Source organism: Amblyomma americanum, chromosome 4 (genome assembly GCF_052857255.1).
Source record: "Amblyomma americanum isolate KBUSLIRL-KWMA chromosome 4, ASM5285725v1, whole genome shotgun sequence".
In the NCBI taxonomy this organism is placed as follows: Eukaryota; Metazoa; Arthropoda; class Arachnida; order Ixodida; family Ixodidae; genus Amblyomma; species Amblyomma americanum.
This window is the reverse complement of record NC_135500.1, coordinates 47,327,888-47,348,541: the sequence shown is the minus strand read 5'-3', so window position 1 is coordinate 47,348,541 and position 20,654 is coordinate 47,327,888. Positions and strand designations below refer to the sequence as shown.

General features: G+C 49.1%; 1 protein-coding gene and 1 pseudogene across 3 annotated transcripts in view; one reads left to right on the top strand and one right to left on the bottom strand.

Annotated features, from left to right (window-relative positions):
* The window catches only part of LOC144127925 (protein O-mannosyl-transferase Tmtc3-like), a 542,030-nt gene that overhangs the window by 314,683 nt on the left and 206,693 nt on the right, over positions 1 to 20,654 (top strand). The window lies entirely within an intron of this gene.
* Positions 11,098 to 11,258, bottom strand: LOC144130750 (U2 spliceosomal RNA; annotated as a pseudogene).

Here is a 20,654-nt window from a genome sequence, read left to right as displayed (position 1 = left end):
TTCTATCGCTTTAGCAATAGACCAGCAGAACTTCGCATTTGCTTCCGTGCATCGGATTGTTCGTGTATCAACGTTCGCTTTATTATGTTCCAGCGCATACGCATGCAACTGCCTCAGCCAGCTTATGCGCTTTTCAGCGACGTAAATAAATAACATGTAAATGGCTATTATTTAGGAATTACGCTTGCGTCAAGCAAGCGCATATCAGTAAGGAAGCGTCGTATAAGTGCGCCGTAATTACACCATTGTCTTTGGTAGCTTCTGCTAGTGCTCCAGCCGCAGCAAGCGGCATACTTTGTGTGGCTGTGGGCGCTTTGAAATTATATTAGCGTGTAGGTGGTCTTCAAGCTTTGTCCTGGTTTCTGTTGTCAACGTGTAGAACTCTGAGCGCCATTGCAGCAAAAACGCCTTAAAAGACAGGACGCAGTTCAGTGGAGCTATTTCCTGTGGCACGCTCGGGGGCATACGGTGTGCTTGTCGGTGGATGGATGCGGTAATGATCATCGCATAGGAGCGTCCACGTTTTCCACTCTGTGCGAGCTATTTGCTCACAGTGACAAGCGCCCGTGCACTCGAGGGCCTCAGCAGGCCCCGTTGTCTTCGGTTCCGGCGCAGTTTGTTTCCGAGTGGCTTCAAACGACAGAGCAGCCTTTCGCCGTCGCTGCGCTGCGGCTGGAATGGGCAAAGCCAGGCGCTTATCTTAGCGACGCGGCCATATATGCACGCTTGTTCGCTGGTTTACTTCCGCTTCCGGCGCATTGTTCCCTCGTCTCGGCTGAGTCACAGTCGTGGGCGCGGTGCGCTCATTTCCTGCTTAATTTTGCGGAATGCGTGGGTTTTTAATATTCGAGCCCCATTTGTACTCACAACGAGAAAAACAAAATTCACTGCGTGTTTTCGGATGGTATTTTTAGCGCGCCAGATGATTTAGTGTTCTCTCAATAGCCACGCTTTCTCTGCCGCCGTACACACACTCTTAATCTGGCCACCTTTTATAAAGGCATACATTTGCAAAACTTGTATGCTTATAATTTACAGGTAATGCATAACCTTTACATATGGTAACCTCTATGGTATAGGTCACGGCACTTTCATAGGTCACACGAAAACTTTTAGCAGAGAGGTTAACCTGCAACCTCCAAGATTGTGACCTTTATTGAAGGCATACATTTGAAATTTTTGTATACGTCTACTGAAAGGTATGTGAAAACGTTATAAATTAGAAGTTTGCGCAGTATTCTTGCTGTAAACCTTTAAAATTAACCTTTAAGATAAATACAGCACACAACAGCTACATGGGATTCAAACCCACCACCTCCGCATGACTGGTGCAATGATCTCTCATTGAACTAAGATCACCACATATGACCTGCAGAGGTTGTGGGTTCGGATCCCGTCTGCGGCGAACTGCATTTTCATTTCACAGCGTATATATGATTCGTGCTCGAAGTAAAAAAAAAGATTAACTGTGCCTTTTTTTTTTGGCCTAGTGATCTATCATCTTTCTGATCTATAAATATAAAGTCCGCGCTTATACGGTAACCTATGGGCTACAGATGGAATGATAAACTCAATCGGCAGACGCAGAAGCATGACACATGCAAGTGCATAGGACCTTGAACCTTCTCCCAGTTACAAAACAAATTACTGCAGAGGAATAAAAAAGAAGAAGCACTTTATTGCAAATCCAAAATATACATTCGTTATGTGAACTCCTGGGTAGCCGACAAGTTTATTCTGAAAAAAGTTTACATGGGCACTTCTAAATCTCTTTGCCGAAACGGTCTGGGGTAATCGTACTGAGCAGACCACTTTATTTTTTAAGGGTGCCAAGAAGCACTTCAGTCGGTTTAAAATCAAACAACGTGGAATTTGTTCTTTAGGTCTTAGAGGCTTCTGAACTAGAATAAGTGTTTGTGAAAATGCAGAGGCTTAGCTGAGGTTTTTCAAGCAGTAGATCAGCAGGCATATGATGAAATCATACTCAATGCTTCTGTTGTTCAAATGGATGAATTCTGCTTCAGTGCCTCCATATGTGCAAGATTGCTCCTTGGAAGCGTATACATGAGGTGCTGTAACATTGATTACTGTCGGTAGCAGATTTCGCAATTAGGATTGCCAAAGGCCCTAGAGAATCAGATTGTCAAATTCACTTAATGTAGCAGTCTTGTATGTTTTCCTGGCACTATGCTTGTGCTCTCCTTACTCCTTCATGACAGACGGAAATCTTATCTAGATTTTGGGAAAAAAATAAGTCCTCTTGTTTTTTCTTTCCTGGTAGAAGACGTTTTTCGTTATTTTTCCACTTTTGAAATCGTTTGCAGGGTTCATACTGGTCTTGAGAGGACAAATTAACGGGTTTTCAAGGACTTTCAGGGCATTGTATATATATATATATATATATATATATATATAGCTTTTAAAACAGCATTTTTCATACGGCACAAAATTACCCTTCAGTGGACAAGAAATTTCTGAGAATGCTCAAACAAATTTGCTTTTTAGGGTAGGCTTTCACGAAGTTCCGCTTCTTTTCCTTCAAACTCAACAGATCCTATATCTAGGCGCCTTTTCTTTTTTCGCAAGGATGCGTTACTGGATCGCCTAGATCATTCTGTTTCGGCGCTGGATATCACAGTTCAGTTTGCAAGCCGCAGGCACGTGCGTTTCGCACCACCCAAACCTATGAGCCAGGAGTGCAGTAAAGGCGCAGTACGGGCTCAGTCACAGTGAGCGTGAACACGGCTGCACGTGGCTGCGCGCGTGCGCAGCACAATTGCGACCAAGCCGGTACCAAACTCGTGCAAAGGGGCACATGACACGAAGCACCGTGTCTCTCTTTTCGTGCGCCACTCTGAAGTGATTCATGCCCGGGTTAGATGCAGTGGATCTCCACACGTGAGTGGCCACGCAGAGCCGTGCTCCCGCTAATGGTTATTGACCCTGTACATGAGCAGAAACAACAGACAGCAGATTATGGAAGTTTTTGTTTTTTCCCCAGAACGGTAACAAGCAGCTGACACCGTGTGCGCGCAGTCTCTGCTACTGTGCTTCGGAGAAACGCATTGGAAGCCACCTTTCCGTTTTGTTCCCGCGGACACGGTTGTCAGGTGAAGGAGCACCCTAGTAAAAGTCGATCAGTTTATTCCAGGATCTTTCCCTGACTGCGCTCGTGGAGACGCGACAAGGGCGAGGCAGATGCGGCGAGTGCGGGAGGCGAGCTACATGAGCCGCAGAGAGAACAAAGATCCTCCATCCCTTGTCAGGCGCGAGCGCCTGACTGCTGCGTCAAAACAGTCCGGTGGTGGCGACGTCTTTAGCGCAAACAGCACCTAAAAACACCACATCCGTCAAAGCATCCTACCTTAAACCTACCTCACAGCGTTTCAGTCTTTGGCGACAGAAGCTATATACGCGCGCACGTGAAAGCAAAACAGGTAATACTTGGACGAGGGATAGGTTCGTCAACTGCAGGCGAAGACAGGATGTAGCGCAAAGCAACTATATAATTTGGATTGTCTTGCTTCTAGGAGTATCGCGTATACAAAAGGCAACATAGATTGTCAGGGCCCATAATCTGGAATGCAGCTGCTGCATAAATAAACTTAACTTACCGGGATTGGCGATCCTGCTGTAGTTGCTCGGGCTATGATCACAGTAGTCGCATCGAATGCGCTCCTCGGCGATGTCGAGGGGACGCACCACCATGTATACTGCTTGTAGTTGCATTGCTGCCCATGGCAGCGGCCGTGTAAAACGCCGCAAATGCCTCTGTGCCTGATGCGCATCGCAAGCGCACAACTCCCAACATCAGCAACACGTGCGCTACGCTCGGTCAGTGGGGTGGCACTTCAAACGAACCAGTAGGGAACCGAGGCTGGAGTTCTCCTCGCGAACCTAGCGCTGGGTTTCTAGTGGAGAGACACGAACCCCCGCCTCCGCCGGCGGAACCGGCGCATAATTCGGCCTCCTCGCCCAATTATGCAACCCTCGCCCTCTTCTTCCTTAACTTAAACGCATACGGCGCAAACTCGATCAGCTATAGATATCACCGCTTGAGTTATACAGGAGCCGTATACCTTTAAATGGCAATTGTGACCTCTGTGAACAAGTATGTGATCTTTAGAGCTTGCAAAAGATTGAAAATATAAAAATGTACAGCCCTGTATACATCGAAGATAAAGGTTAAAGACCGGTAAAGGTATACATACAAGTTACACGATTAAAAGTGCAGCGTTAAAGGCGGCTTCTCTCTATCCGACCCTCTTATCTCTGGCGCTGGCACCTTGATCTTAAAGTGCAGCTCTAGCTCTGATCATCCGCGGCATGATCGTCCGCCGCCGCTGCTGTGAGCTCATTGCTCATGGCAGCTTGAGCGCGTGGCCGCTAGGCACGCGACTTCGTGTCAGAGACGGGGCGTCAGAGAAGGCACTCACTGGCCTACACGGAGTGCTTCGCAAATGCCGGATAAAAAAAAAACCGGCTGAGCAAACTTTGATTACTGGACGAAGGAACCAGCACGGACTGGCCGAGTTCTTCCTGCGCACGGCTCGGCGCTGGGGGATGAGCCTCGAAAGAGGTCTGGACGCCCTTCAGTGCGAAGTTTGAAGAAGGACGTCGGTGGTGAAAGCCCAAGCGCATGTCGGGTTTTGTGTAGTACAAGTGGGAGAGGGAGGGTGGTGACGCGCACCGTGTGTACACGATAGCTATTCTCAGCATTTTGTGTCTGGTCTGTTGCCTTTCAGAAGCTGCAATTAAATTAGCAAAAACACCTATCTTTTTGTTGCGTGTTTTCCTCTTTGGAATAAGATATTACCATACACGGATCACCACGCGCTGGTCGCCTACGGCTGCTAAATAATTGAAAATCGACTTTATTATTTCACCTGTTTCAGTTGCAACAGCCGAGTTATACCCACGACGTCAGATCCGTATAGGTCACGTAAAGAGCGAGAAAAACTGCGATATAATCGCTGCTTCGTGGTTTTAATTCTCTACAACACTGGAGCCGATCTGCCTTAAAAGCCGGAACACAATGAGTGAAGAAGCAGAGATTATGTTGCAGTTTTTTTCATGCTTTTCACGTGACCTGTGCGGACCTTTTCCGTCATACCCACCGCTTTGCTGTCGAAAACGAAACCGAAAGAAGTGAAGCAAGAAATTTGAGTTTCAATTATTTTGTGGTCGTAGGCAAATACCACCTGGTCATTCATGTATACCAATGTCATGTGTATAATTGCAAAGAAGAAAACGCGACAAAAAATGTAGATGTCTATGCTCCTTTCAGGTTTCCTACGTTCACAGTTTTTTTTTTTTCTCGTGATCACACGCGTTGAAGCCAAGCAGGTGCTGGCGCTGTTTCTTGGCTGACACCATGGGCCATTGCCTCGCGATGCTCTGAACGATGCGTCTAACCTGTGTTTGCGAGAATGAACTATTCTCCATCTCAGTAGTTCCTCGCAACACCACCAAGGCTGCGATGAGTGCAAAGGCGACGTTCTGACGCTACAGAATGTAGTGCCAGTATAAATTAGCCATATCGTATAGCGTGCGCTAAAGAATAGCGTGCTAAAAACGCTATTTCTAATCGAGGTTTAACGTACGCTTGCGTTACATGCGCTATATCCAGAGTTGAGCGTGCGTGGCTCTTGGGTAGCGTTTCCGACAAGGCGGCGCGCTTCGAAGCAGAACCCCTCGCTTCGGACTGAATTCAGGTTTAGGTTCAGGTTTATGGGAATTTGACGCCCCAAAGTGACTCGCGCTATGCGGGACCCCGTAGTGAAAAGCTTCGGAAATTTCGACCACCTGCGGTTCGTTAACGTGCACTGACATCGCAGAGTAGACGGGCCTCTAGAACTCTGTGAGTGAATTCGTTGTTGTTATTGGGTTTTTCTGTACGTTCACTGCCCATAGATTAGGCGTTGGCCCTTCGCTTTCTTTCATCTCGCGTACAGCAAAGCTCATGAGCGATAAGTTTGCTTTATCCTTTTATTTCGAGTGAAGAATCTGCCGCTCATAGGCCTAAAACAGTGTTTCTTTGTTCACAGAAGTGGTTCCCTTTCCAAAAACCGGATGGCGTCGCAAGGTTGAAGTTATCGTTGCGTTCTGTTTATGTGCGCTGAACTGAAAGTGTGGATGTGAGAAACAGCGTAACTTCGCCCAAAATGCTTGCGTTTAGAGCACTTAAGCAGGCATACTCTGTTCTAAAATTGCCTAAGGTTCCTTGAGTATTCGCTTATGGTGCGCAGTAAGCGTGGGTTGATACTCTTTTCTAACCATACATGCGTACGCCGTAAGCAGACCACATACAGACGACACGTAGAGGAGGAACACGTTTAACGCGCTTTCCTGATTGGATGAGGAGGTCTCTACCTTCTCGAGTGCTGCGAGTAAGTAATTAAATGGAGTATACGTCCATGTTCTTAGTGGCAGTAGAGTGCTGTAAACGGTGGGATGGGATGAATCGAGAACCAGCGAGCGTAGGTTTGTCTCTCGAATCAGCAATACCTGGCCGAGGTAGAGTGAAGTAGTGCGGGGTGATAACATGCATCTATAACGATCTCAGTCCGAGGAGCGAGTCTTCAAATGGGCCCTCACGCCATCGCTGCAGAGTATCCTACGTATTTCGTTCATGGCCCCCGTTTTTTTACCGCGAGAAGTCTTCGTATTGGCCTCAAATTTTGCTCGTTACGGCGCCGCACGTGATTCATTGCACACCTGGAGACAGGGGTTCCTAGTTCTGCTCAAGGCTCTTCTTCCAAGGAGTGCTCTTCTGCGTAGGAGTTGTACACTGTTTTCAGGAAAGCAAAAAAGCGCGCTAGCACTTCCACTGCAGGTGACCATCTGGAGGAAGGGATTCAGGAACTGGTGAAAGTTTCAGATATTGGTGAATGAAAGAAGCAAACGAAGTTTCCTCTCATTGCAGGTGAACTTGTTCGATTTACAGACCTCGACGTATATTTACTTTGAGGCGCGGTCAGCATATTACTCGGTATCATGACATCGCCCATCAGTCATAACGTGACACAAGGGCCATGCTGGCGATAGCGCTTTCCCGGTAGGCCCTTATTAGAACCGGAGGAAGTGGCAGCTTCTTTGGTTGCTTTATTTCCTATTCTAAGCAGACACTATATAAGAAGAAAGATTGCGACTCCGTGAAAGACCTTGGCTCACAGGAGCGCGCGGCTGCATCATGTTGTTTTCCACTGGACCGAACTATTTAAGTGATCAGGCGGTTCGCCCCCGTTCTTACCTTTTTCATTCGTTATACTTTTCCCAGCGCGGCAGCCCGTGCTCGCCCTCTGCTCGCATCCCATGCGTGCGACCAAACACATGGTGCTGCCGTTGCTTCTTGGCGTTCGTAAAACGGCGCATCGTACCAAACGGCCGAACAACGCATTCATTACGAAGCACAAACGAGCGCTGCTCTCCCGCCCTCTAATAGCCCTCATCGTTTGAGAAATAGCCTCGCGGTTTCCCGCCGAGTGCTTTTTTCATTATTACTCCAGGCCCGCATCGGAGCCGCTTCGCATGTCCGCCAGTCTGCTTCCCATGCCGATAGGCAGGCCGCCGAGAAACGAATGGCGCCAGTCCGCACTTATGAATCGTGTGCTCTGCTCTCAGCGGGTTCGCGCCGCCAGAGCCTTACAGCGCCGTGTTGGATGCGGACGCTGCAGCCGCACCTTCCTCTCCCCTTCATATATATTGCTGCCGGTCCTCTTCTTTTTTCCTTCGCTCTTTTCCACCCAAGGGCAGAAACGATTAATGATTGGCGTATACGCCGTTCCCATTTTCCGACCATTAGTAGCCTAGAGCGCCAGCCATCGCGTTCATTTTTATCATTTTGCGTACTCCGATCTGCCTTCACTGTTCCGACTGCCTTCTTCCTTTTTGCTTGTTAACTCTTTCCTTTTCACTTCTTTCTTTGCTCACTGGTCAGCGATTACATACCTCGTCGTCGCTGCTATTCGCTTTTGCGGAACGGGCGAATATTAAGGCAAATTGAATTGGGAAGTGCGGGGACCGAATTTCTTGCACATTAATTTATGCCCAACCTACCCGAGCGTTTTCTTGTGTTCTTTTCTTTTCTCATGGCACATTTACTGCATACGGAACAGGAAAGGGGGATCGGGCGACAAGCCCATAGACGTAAAGGGGGGGGGGGGGGGGGGGGGGGGCAATGACACCGATGAACAACCAAAATACCCTTCTAAAAACTAGGGCGCGAACTCTACTGCGTAAAACTTGAAAAACAAACTTAAAAGGCCTTAAAAATCGGCTAGGCATTAAGAAAAAATAGCACCGACGAGGCCACCGACGAGAACTGCGCGAAGAAATGAGGCAATAAGAGTTCAGCAGGGAGAGAAAAAGGAATTAGGGAAGCGAACTCGCCGGCAGTGAGAGGATGGAAACAAATGAGAGAGGGTCTGGAGGAGAGGGGTGGCCAACGTTCTGTGCGTAATCACGTGGTAGTGCAAGGGGAAAGGGAAGGAATAAAGAAGGTTATCCCCCGTCTTTTCTGCCTTGCGCTGTTAATACGGAGAAGGTGAGATCGATTAATCTTCCTCGTGGTCGGACTTGCCCGGTGATTAATTGACATAGGCTTCGCGAACCCACCCGTCCATATCTACTTTCTTTTTTACTGGCGTTTACGTTTTTTCATTTCGCCTGATTTTCTCCGCCTTCCTTTCTTTTTTTTTTCTTCTTTACTGGCTGTGCCTATGGCAGTGTGTGTGGAAACGTTCTCATCCTTCTTTGAAAGCGGAGATGTATGAATCGCCATGTTGTAATGACTGTGAGGTTGTTCGATGGGCGGCGGTGTTTTATTCCGACTTCTCTGGCGTTTCTCGCCCCCTTCTGATGCCAGGTCGTTCATCTGTTTCATGACCGTGTTGTGTTCCCGTTTAGAGGGTGGGCTCGTTCGTTGCCCTCTTCGGATAAGGTGCTCTCCGGGTCGTTGCGTTGCTGTCTTCTAGGTTCGGTGGTCCTGTTTCATGCTGCTTCGGTGGGACGCAGTTCATTCATTCATTCATTCATTCATTCATTCATTCATTCATTCATTCATTCATTCATTCAGATACTTTGTGTTCTTACGGACAGTACTGAAGGAGGCGAAAAGGAACGGGAGAAGCAACGTTACAGGGTGCCGCGAACAAAGAAGACTCAGCTTTACATCTACAACGTTTAAAATATTTTAAAAAGCTTGTTTACCTAGGATATTTGTACCCTTCAATCATATAAGATCACAGTATCGGGGACAAAAAGTAACAAAATTGAAAGCAAAATGGAGCAAAGTTGTATGAATGAAATATTTCTGAAATTTGTGCTGAACGTTGAAGGGGGCTCGATCCAGTTCCCTCTGGCGAGCCTTTCCGACTATATCGCCTTTGAAAAAGTTGCAGTTTTATGATGCTTCGTCCTGTACGTGTATTTACGCACATTTAAAGAATGGTCAGTATACGCGCAGCGGATGTATCAGTTGGGTTTCCCTATGCTCGGACCGAAACAAGGTTTGGTGCTCTCATTGGCGACACTGGGGCATCCCGCGCGTGCTCCGCTGCTTGCAGTCCTGAAATGGTCGCATATTCTGTCACCGTTCTCTTGTAGATCTGTGCATTTGTTCTCCGTAAAGTCTTCAAAGCGTGGCAGTCGCTATTTTCGGGCTATTCGCAGCGTTCTACCCATTGCAGTGTCGTGGGCTCGTTGCCAGGGCGTCACACGGAAAGGGAGTCGCCGTTCTTCTCGGGCTGCGTAGTGAGCACTTAGTGAGTGGGCGGCATGCGCGGAAAGTGCAGCCGGGCATGTTTGCTGCGCATGTGCCTTTGCCGCCCAGTCTCGCCGGCTGTCTGCGGCAGCGCTTCGCGAAGTGCTGAGGCCACTCGCTCCCATGTTCCCTTACAAATGGAGCGACCCTGTACATGCCTTTCCGTGGTCTGCACTCGGGTGCGTAACCATTGTGTGTCGGTAAAGCGCCAGCATTGTAGCAGCGACAGGCAAGATTTGAAACTCTTATGCACTCCAGATTATGTCGCTTTACCTCGTCAAAAACAAAACGAAGCGATCGCTACAGGTGCATCACTTTCGCATTGCTGTCTTATAGGTGCATAAACACGAGCACCTTTGTTACTCTTACTTTGAATTTGTACAGCTCTTAAGATTGTGCTAGTCGATTGCTGTGGGGGTCCTTGGAGGCGATCGCTGTAACAGGAGCAAATCAGGGACCTTCGTCGGTGTGCTACTGCACACGTATAGATTTTCTTGCAAGTATACTAAACGTTTAATTTCGTTTTGATTCGAACAGCAGCGTAACGAGCAGCCGTGTGTCGACGTCCCTCTAAATCTGGTTCGCATATCTCTCTCTCGCGTCCTCACTCTCTTGCGCAAACGCCACGATTTTTTGTTGACACCACGTGTTCCGCGTTGTGGCCCCCTTCTGCTGAAGCTTACCTTCGCTTCTTGAGCGCCCTATCGGCTCGACCTGACTGCTCTGCATGCCGCGCCCAGTTTGTCCTTGTGAAAGCTGAAAGTCAGGCTTCTACGAGAGCCGACTTTTCGATCCGCGCGCTAAGCAGACGGAGGCTATGTCGCCCCAGGGCCCGGTCCATTAGCCTCGGCTTCCGACACCGGCCACTCGCCGCACCGAAAACTGCACTACACTGCAGCCGGCGTTGTTGTCTCCGCAGCGTTTCAGGTACTTCTGCAATGGCTTGGAAAAGCTCGGTTCTACCGAGCTGCCTCCCCGAGGGCCACTCAGGGTTCCTTTTAATGCAGAGCACCGGCGCTTTGTCGGAAGGCGCGCGCCTGTGCGTTCGACACTGTGTGGGCGCCAACTGTCGTCTGTTCAAGAGAATTCCAATTCCAAATATAGCTGGTATGGGAAAAAAGGAAGAAGATACTCCGTGAAGATGTGTTGCACGTGGGATGTGTGACTCCCGATTCTAGGCCGCTGCTGCTGCTGCTGGTGACGACAGGAAGAATGAAAAGGAAAGTGCACGGGCCTGCCCACTGGCTCAAGCCGAGCAACTACCTCTGCCAGTGCCGAAAGTAGGAGAGTTAAAGATTCGAGAGTAAAGATAGAAAGATAAGACGCGCGCTAGTATGCCCCGAGCCGATCCCGGAGGCAGTGCAATACCGGGCCGACCCGTGCCAGAGCTTGTTCAAGCATTCCGCCGTATTTCAAAAAATAAGTTTAATATCTCGGGTCCCAATGGGACCCGTATCAGATATTAAACCAGACACCAATCTCCAAGTGCGGGTATATGTGCCACGTTTTCTAAGGTAATACCAACAGCAACATGTGTGCACAGCATACTCTGCCAGTTTGTTGTTGTTTTTTTGCCGTTGGCGCAGTCACGGAATTGCCTGCTGAGACATTTTTTGAATATTGTTAAATAATGCATCAGTGTTTCCGCCAGCGGTATTTTTATTATGTCTTCCTTCTTCCTCTTGTTGAGATGTACCATCGGCGTCGAAGGGTGGAAAAAAAACTTCATTTGCGAGAAATTTAAAGTGTTCCTAATTTTTACGGGACCCATATTCTCGAATATATATATATATATATATATATATATATATATATATATATATATATATATATATATATATATATATATATATATATATATATATATATATATATATATATATAGCGCTGCGTCGCTGCCCCCCCCCCCCCCGCTTAGTATCTACCAGCTGATGTAGAAGGAGGGCAAACTTTATTTGAGGCCAGCCAGTGACAAAGTGCGGTTGCTCAGCTGAGCCCTGTTGTTCATCTTCCTAGCCAGAGTGAAGCCACGCACTACAGGAAGGAGTGGGGAGGTAAGGGAAATAAAGAGGCAGCTTTACATGAGTGCAGAATCCTGATATCTAAACAGTCGGGACAATAAGCTGTGTCACCCCACCCGAAGTTGCAGAACAGTATGGGGTGAGGAAGGTGTTAGTTTCAACTTTGCGAAGGGCGTGTGCTTAATTGTTCCATTTTGAGTGACAGATGGGGTGAGATTGAGCGGCTTTCTCTGAGGTTCTGGTAGTGCCCAGCTACGTGATGTTTGTATTCTGCGGCATCTTCCACTGACGTCGTATTTGGCCAGGGGATAGAGGGCGCCAGGAACGCCCTCGACCATCGCCTGTGTAAAACGGCAGCTCCGGCGCATTGCTCCGTGAAACATCCGCCGTCGCCGCAGAGACACGCGTACTTTACTGCAATCGTCGCTTGCACCATAGATGGCGCCACCCGCCCGCCACTTAGTTGGCACGCTGATAACAGATGTCGCCTCTTTGAGTGAGCTGCTGGTTTCGGCGGGAAACTGTAGACATTGTTGTGTGTTGCACTGACACAAATGGCAAGGCCATAGACCATCGTCGTCGTCTTGGTTGCTTCCCTTGATGTCTCCTGCGAACTGACCACATGCTTCCTTCATTCCATGCGTTCGTTTCCTGCTTGCACGTGCTCTGCGGCGACAGTCGTGCAGCAGGCGCACCACGGCGCAGGATCAGTCAGATAAGTCGGTTATTAAACTTTCCATATGGTCCACGTATAAAAAGACTGCAGTCCGAGGTGTCCGAAATTTGGCTCTTTGCCGACTGCCGCGTCCCTCGCGTTAGTAACCGAAATCGTGTTCAAGTTGAAAACCTCGAGATTTGTGCTAAACGCACATCCGCCTTGCAAAAAAAAAAATCATTGAAATAGATGCATTACCAGAAATCCAAAGGTATGACAGTCCGACAGATAGCTTAAGTGAAAAAGAAGTAAAAAGAAAACGCTTTTCTGAAGACAGTGGCATCATATGAGAGCAGCTGTCATTGGCTACTGTCATATGATGACCCGGAAAGTGGCTACTGGGGCGAGTCATATTTTGAAGCGGCGTTTAATGGCAGCAGTCTTCGCCGCCGGAGTTCCTCATTAAGGACCCCGCCAGTCGAGACCTCTTGAAAGGGTCAATAAAGCATTCTTAGCATACCACCATCGCCACTTGCAAAACACGGAAACCTCACGAACGTCAAATACAGAGACGCGGCGCGATTTGCCTCCCGACCTGCTATGGCCGCCTGTGTCGTCGACCACCGCCTGCAGATGGTCTCAACCGCCACCGTATACGAACCTCCGAAACCGTTGAAGGAGAGGAGACTGCCTATGGTCTCCGCTGCTCCAGCTCAAGCTGCGCGGAAGACAAAATTCCGAGCGACATTCCGAAATTGCGGAGATGGCGGAATAGCGAACGCATGTCCAGCAATAATGCAAGGGTTTAGAGGCCGTAGCTGAGAGAGAATTGTTTCTGGTAGGACACAGTCGCTAGGCTTGTCGCGCGACAGAACCGCTCTATTGCATTATCGAGAGCGCACGAATTCTGCCTATACGCATGTATGGATGTGCAAGATTCACCGCGCCACTCACCGATGTGCGTGCGATGTTGTGGATGGTGGGAACCATTTAATTCGTTTCAATGTTCCCGCGTTTTTCTGCCGAACGTGACTGAGGAGTCTGAACGTTACCTTGGACGACGTCTCTCGCATCGTGTACCCTGAGGGATCCCGAAGTGAGCGGTGATCAGTGTCACGATAACTCTTTCAGTTTTTAGAGGATATTGACCTTATGGAAGAGTGGTGGAGATGCCGTCACTTAAATCAGTGACTAAGGCGGAGCAATTGCCGATAAGCCGCTGTAAGGCTAATCTCACCAGTACATTTACACTACCATCGCACCACTACCTTATCACCACTCCACCGCCACCCCATCACCACCGCATACGCACAGCGTATTTTAAAAACGCGAGAAACGCCAATTTCGTGAAACTATTCTCAACTGGGCACCAGGCCACGAGTCTCTGAGAAGTATTCAGCGCGCGCATGCCGTAGCCCGAGGTCTTACAAAGCAGTCGCCGACAGAAAACTCAACGACCCCGGAGCCGGTCCCACAGCAGTACAATGAGATCCTTCATAATCTAAAACGGCCAATCTACCGCTTACCACACAAGAAGCTCACGCGGGAAGAAGGCGTAGCTTGGAGGTAGATACAGACGAAAACATACCCATACATCAGTTTCAGACACCACATACATCATCATTATCATCACCACCACCAGCATAACTGCATGCAGGGCAACGGCCGCTCCCATGTCTCTCCAATTAACCCTGTCTAGCTGTGCCAGCTGCGCCCACCCCCTATGCCCGCAAACTCTTGTTAATCTCATCCGCCCACCTAACTTTCTGCTGCCCCCGTTACACTCAAACGCATGCCCGTTCTGCGGAGAACACCCTACGCTCTATCACACGGCTTGTCAAAGCATGCAGGCCTTGCCGAAATCCCAGACTCATAGCCTGAGCAATGGGAGGTCGTGCTGTCCAGCTCAAGCTATGGAAGACCAATGACAGCTGGTTCAGCGAGCGCAGCAAACAGCTGAGGCCGTGAGTCCCGGGCTAAGGGCCCAAGCTTCCAGTTCACAGGGTTCAAAGCTCTTTACTGATTTATCACCGCCGCCACCCAAATTTTATGACTTAGGAGCTCGGGATCAGTGTGCAGCCATGAAGCGTCTTCCTGATAAAGAACGCTGCTCGAGTGCGGCGCCGATGCTGAAAATGCTAGGCAGTGTCGACAGCGGCAGCTGCGTGCGGCCACACACAGAGGTCAGAAAGCAGCCGAACTAGTCGCTAACTCCACCCAAAACATAAAAATCGGAGCGAGCGGACGCTGCAGCCTGTTAAGGAGCGATGTACGCCTAGCGTGCTGCCCAGCTGAAAACATACGAGTGGCTGAGGTCAGTGGGACGTAAGCAACCTACGAAAGCAGCGCGGAACGCCGAGTGCGTAGTCCAGTTAGAAAATGAGAGAAGGCGTGTGTGAAGCTTCGGCTGAGAGTAAAAGCATTCCTCAAAGTTAAAGCGTCAGAGTCATCATCGAGGCTAAATCCAGCTGCTTCTCGGAATTGTTGCATAGGATTTCTGATCGTTCCTTAGGTGTTTTTGTGGAAGAAAAATAACTCCTAATATTAGAGTCAGTGTCACTGGAAGAAGGTTGTCCACCAGAGTGCATAATTCAGATTGGAAAAGGAGTACAAGAGTGAGTGGGCAAGTTCTTGCGAAGAGAAGCAGTGTCGACGGTATCAGTGCGTGCCTTGTGGGACAACGCGCGCACATTTTAGGGGTGGTAAGTCGGTTTTAATGCGACTTCACTAGGAGGGCCATGAAGGCGAGAACGGTCGGGGGCCGCCGACGTCGGCGTCTGTGTGAAGCCTGTGGTATTTAAGGGGATTTCCCTCTCTCCACCGGTCACCTCTTCTTGTCCCCCCTCTGCACTCAGTGAGGAAGAGGAGGGAGACGTCGGGCTAAGAATGACTCAGCAGAAATGAAAACTACTAACAAGAAAACGCCTCGGACAACAGCAGGCCCCCATGCTAAATAGACAGCCTTTCGAAAGAACTATCTGTCCAAAAAATGAGGCTTGCGGCAGCTATTCCTTCCCGCATTGCTCGGGAAGAGCAACCTGCAGGTCTGACAAGCCCCATCGGTGGCTGTGTTTGAAACAGTCACTTGGTAGTGCAGTGGCTGCGGCGCAAATGGTACGAGGAGTCGCCGTGGTATATGGTGACACATTTTGCGTAGTCGTGTAGTCGGAACTGGAGTACATTGGGGAGTGAAAGAAGAATGCTGTCGCATTTCCTCCACATCAATCCAATTGGTCGTTCTTCTTATTTTTTTTTTTCAAGCAATGGCTGCGAAAGTTCCGGTAGCACCTAAGTAACCCACTTAGTTTGCACCCGAAGGATCGCGATCAGCGGAGAAGCGGGCGGAGGAGGACATAAAACACGTAGCAAAGAAAGACAGGGAGAGAATGCCTCTCTTGGTACCTCCTCTTTTGCGTTCATTTCGTCGCCAGCAAGCGCGTGTGGAGCAGCGACATCTGCCGACTCCCGCGTGCGCAAGGACAAGTGACCCCATCGCGTGCGTCTGCCCTTCCAGCTACTGCTCCATATGCATCCGCGTCGACACGCGGTCCTCTTCGCTTTTGCCCACCCCATGCCGTTACTTCGCTTCCTCCGGGTGTAGCGCCGGTTGGACCGCATGCGTTGACTTTTAGTGGGCGCCCCTGTCCGAGATTCCTTAATGGGTAATCAATTGTAATTAGCGCCCTCCGCTGGGGGCCGCCACTTGGCGAGGCTAGGCGGCGTCGTTTGTGCCCCTTCCCCGCTTCCTTATTTCGCCGGCTCAGGGAAAAAAATAAACTCGAAGAAAGAAAGCCGTGAGGGCGTAGCGGGGAAACGAATGAGAGCAGGCTTCGAGAACAAGCTGGCTGAAAAGGTACTGAGTGAACAAGCAGAAAGCCATCTCGGCAGCTTCTTTCTAATGGACGTACCCGGGAGACGCTTTGCTTTGTTCTAGACGCAGCGCTGAAGATTCACTTAGCGCTGCTGCAGCCCCCGCCGTGCGCGTGCACGGTAAGCGCTTTTTAACGCCGACTGACCGTTCGCCGCTAACTGACGCTTGCTGTTTATCTTGACCCCTTAGTGGCTTCGCATGAACTGTAGATTGTTTGAACCGGTGCAAACGGGTTAATTTGTTTTTGACGCTGTGCGTCTTTCATGGCAAGTGGCAACGCGGAAAGGTGCCTGCTATATCCAGTCGCGCCTAAAGCACCGCTTGCACGCGCCACTTGATTTATAGCTTAAGACCGATCGAACGTACCCCGTATTAACAGGTAACGCATTAAGCTATGAGCTGTGGTCCTGCAGTCGCTTTCACGGGCAGACTCCGAACTAATCGCACGCGAAGTGGAACAACGCTTTCTTTCCCTTTGCGCCTTTTTTTTTCACCCACGAAAAGTGGCATGTAGCCCACTGTCCGCCCCGCCGCGGTGGCTCAGTGGTTAGGGCGCTCGGCTACTGAACCGGAGTACCCGGGTTCGAACCCGACCGCGGCGGCTGCGTTTTTATGGAGAAAAAACGCTAAGGCGCCCGTGTGCTGTGCGATGTCAGTGCACGTTAAAGATCTCCAGGTGCTCGAGATTATTCCGGAGCCCTCCACTACGACACCTCCTTCTTCCTCTCTTCTTTCACTCCCTTCCTTATCCCTTCCCTTACGGCCCGGTTCAGGTGTCCAACGATATATGAGACAGATACTGCGCCATTTCCTTTCCCCAAAAAACTAATTGTTATTAATTATTAGCCCACTGTCCCTATATAATTGGTGCAACCGAATGACTTTGAATGTGTCGAGCTACCCTTCGCCATCTTGTGCCCACTTCGAAGTTCGCCGTCGGAAAAATGCCTCTCTTGGATGGATCGCCAATCAGTCCTGCGCTGAGCCACATGCGTCCGCGTTTGCATCAACCGATTTTCTGCTGTTTCGGCTGCGCTTCCGTCCCACTGGTGTGCACTCTTATACCTTTACTTTGTTGTTAGTGGCTATTTATTAATGAAATAACAATGGAAGGAAAAGATGTTGCTACCGCAGCAACTGCTAATGCTGATGCTAATGTATTCCTGCTAATAGTAAGAAAGGATAGGGTTAGGGGAACATGCACTATGTACAAATACAGAATACGGAAATATGACGGACCACATCGCTTTCCTGTTCGGTGCATGCCCCGCCCAAGTGCGTCTCCTGTGCAGGGGTTTCTCTGGTTTATTTCTCCTAGCCGCGATGCACAGCGGGGCTTGGGCTGGATTTCGGCGAAGGGGGCAGAGGCCCCGTCTCATGCGCTGCAGGTGAGCGCACGGCCAGGCTTCAGCGGCCGCCGCTCCGCTCCGGCCGTGGTGAGTGGAGGCTTCTGGGAGGGTGTAAATCCTTGTATCGGGGGGAGGGAAGATTGGCAAAACCAACAAGGGTACTGCCAAGCATCATCTAGAGAATTTGTACTGCCAAGAAAAGTCGGGGGGGGGGGGGGGGAAGAAAGTGTTGCCCTGGGCCCCTCTTTTGGTACGTGGCTGACTTGTGGGCGTCCGCCTAATGCGTCCCAGCCCATTCTTATTCTCGTTCTTTCTTCTTCCTCGTCACCCCTGAACACTCGAGCACTGCACTGCAAGCTGAAAAGTTAAATTACAGCTGTCGGGTTTGAGATGATGTTGTCGTGCTTATCTGGATTGTGCGTTCACGTGGCGGCGCTTCGGATCAAGCACAGTCTTTGTATCCCACGAGCTGTGGCCGGACGTAGCTTGCTTGCTGCGTGCACCTTTCAAGCGCTCTACGCCAAGGACACGGTTGCTCTTGCACGAGACTGAAGCTCACTGCCATGCTACATGTAACACCGCGCGACCTATCATATACTCAGTTTCTTCGGGAGGCTGTTGATGGTTGCGTTTGTTTTCTTCTTACCGATTTGCAAGCGTGCTCTGCTTTCCTGTCCGGATTTCAAATCACGCTGCAACTCATACGCAGAGTTACTGAAGAGAATATACTTCCGTCATCTGACCGGGGGCTCTTAAGGCCTCCTCCTTTACATTTGCACTTAAAAATTCCCAGCAGAACCCCCGGAACGCGTTTTGTAAGCGTGGAGTAAAAAAAAGACAGTCTTGGACCCACACATGCCCCCTGCCGTCTGTAGTAATGCTTGATGCCCAGCATTTCAGACTGCGTTTGTGACGACCTGCTATAGGTCGGTCTGACACGAACCACATGTCCCGCTCTCCACGCCGTGCGTATCTCACGGAAGGGTGGACAGGCACTTGGGCTTGTTGGTTCATTTCAAGTCCAGGAGACGTAGCGCAAAAAAACACATGGACACGGAAAGACAACGCACACAGCGCTTACTTCCAACAAGGGTTTATTTCGCAAAAGAAGGGTGGTTTTTTTACACCGACTTATCATAAAAGCACTATCAAACCATGCACTAGCAATGCGTATCAGACAGATATAAGAGCTCCTTTGGCAACAGACCGACTGAAGGGCTACCCACACAGTCATCTTCCAACATGGAAATCCATTGCGCTTCAATTATTTCTCGTGTTAAGCGGTTTCTGTGCACTTTTAAGATCACACGTTTTTTTCAGGAGCGCTATGCAATTACAAACACGGCAATGGGCTGACAAACCTTTCCCACACATATCCTTTACGTCACGCCCATGTTCCCGAAGCCTATCGTTCAGGCATCTGCCTGTTTGACCTACATACTGCTTGCCACAGGAAAGAGGTATCTGGTATATATACGACATTTTCAATGCAATCAAAAAATTTATTCTTATGTTTATTCGTACAGCCAACCGCCTTTTTGGATATTGTCAAATTTTTCGTGCACAAATGACTCAGCTTTTTGGGGGCTGGAAAAACCACTGCAGCTCCCGCACGCTGCGTTATTTTTTTTTTTTTTGAGATTGTGGAAAATGCAATGAAAGTAACGGATGACAACTTTTTCTTTCTTACACGTAGCTTCTTGATTTTCTTGCGTTTTTTTCAGGAAGAATTTTCTCTGCTGGAAGATGACTGTGTGAGTAGCCGTTCTTCAGTCGCTCAGTTGCCAAAGGAGCTTTTGTATCTGTCTGATACGCTTTGCTAGCGCATGGTTTGATAGTGCTTGTAAGATATGTCGGTATAAAAAAAACAGCTTTACTTTGCGAATTAAATATTTGTTGGAAATCAGCGCTGCGTGTGTTGTCTTTCTGAGTCCTTGTCTTTTTGCGCGACGTCTTTTACCCTTGAAATGAACCAACAAGCTCAAGTGTCTGCCCTTCTGCATTATATTTCTAGTACAACCGGCCCTTTTTCGTGTTCTGTGGACCTTTGGACTGTCGTTACTATCATTGCTGTCACGGCCAATTCGCGTTAGGACACTCTCGTTTTGCTGCCGGAACAGTGTGGTTCCGGATGAGGGGAGGCGTCTTTTCGGAGGGTTTATCCCACCACGTGGTCATGGCGTCGGAGTGTGCAAGATTCTAAAGGCTGAGTCGTTTCGACCAGCTCGCCTTTACAGGGAATATCCCCACCTTTTGGTTCACCAAAGATCAAGCCCAACCACAGCAGGAAAGACGTTACGAGAGTGGCTTGTCAGCCAGACTACGGACTTCATTTGGCAGCGACAACTGGACTACCTCAGAAGGCAGCTTGGCATTAAGCCAGCTTCACCCCGGTGCGTCATCCAGATGCCGCAAGGACTGGATCTTCCTGGACATGTGAAATCTGTTCTGTCGTTGGGACCTAAGTTTGGCCTTGAGAAAAAATCTTCTTCAGCGGAGCGGCTCACGTTAGTTCACCAGATTTCTCGTATCATCCCCGAGCAAGAGGCTGACCGTTGTGTTTCCGCAGGCGTCGACACCTTACTGTGATTTAAGTTGCACCCTTCAAGACTTTCCCTAAATCGAGCTAAGTCTTACTTTGAACAGCATTCATTGTGCCTCCTTCCCGCAGACAAAGGGGGGGGGGGGGGGGGGGGGTTTGCTGTATTTTCATCTGGGCTCTTTCATAAAAATGCACGTGAAGTTGTGTCCTCCGCTTTTAATTGCCATCCAAAAGTAAAAATTTCAAAGATAAAAGGTGAAGCAAAGAAACTGTGCAATAGGTTGAACCTTGGGTGTATTCTCAAAGGAATTACCGGTTGTAAAAAGGACTTCCTTCCCGTATTCTTCAATGCAAAGACCCATAAAACTAATGCTCCTTTCCGAGTTATTGTATCAGAGAATGGTGCATGGCAGAAATCTGTTGCCCTGTTGTTACGAGAAAAACTAAAGTTCT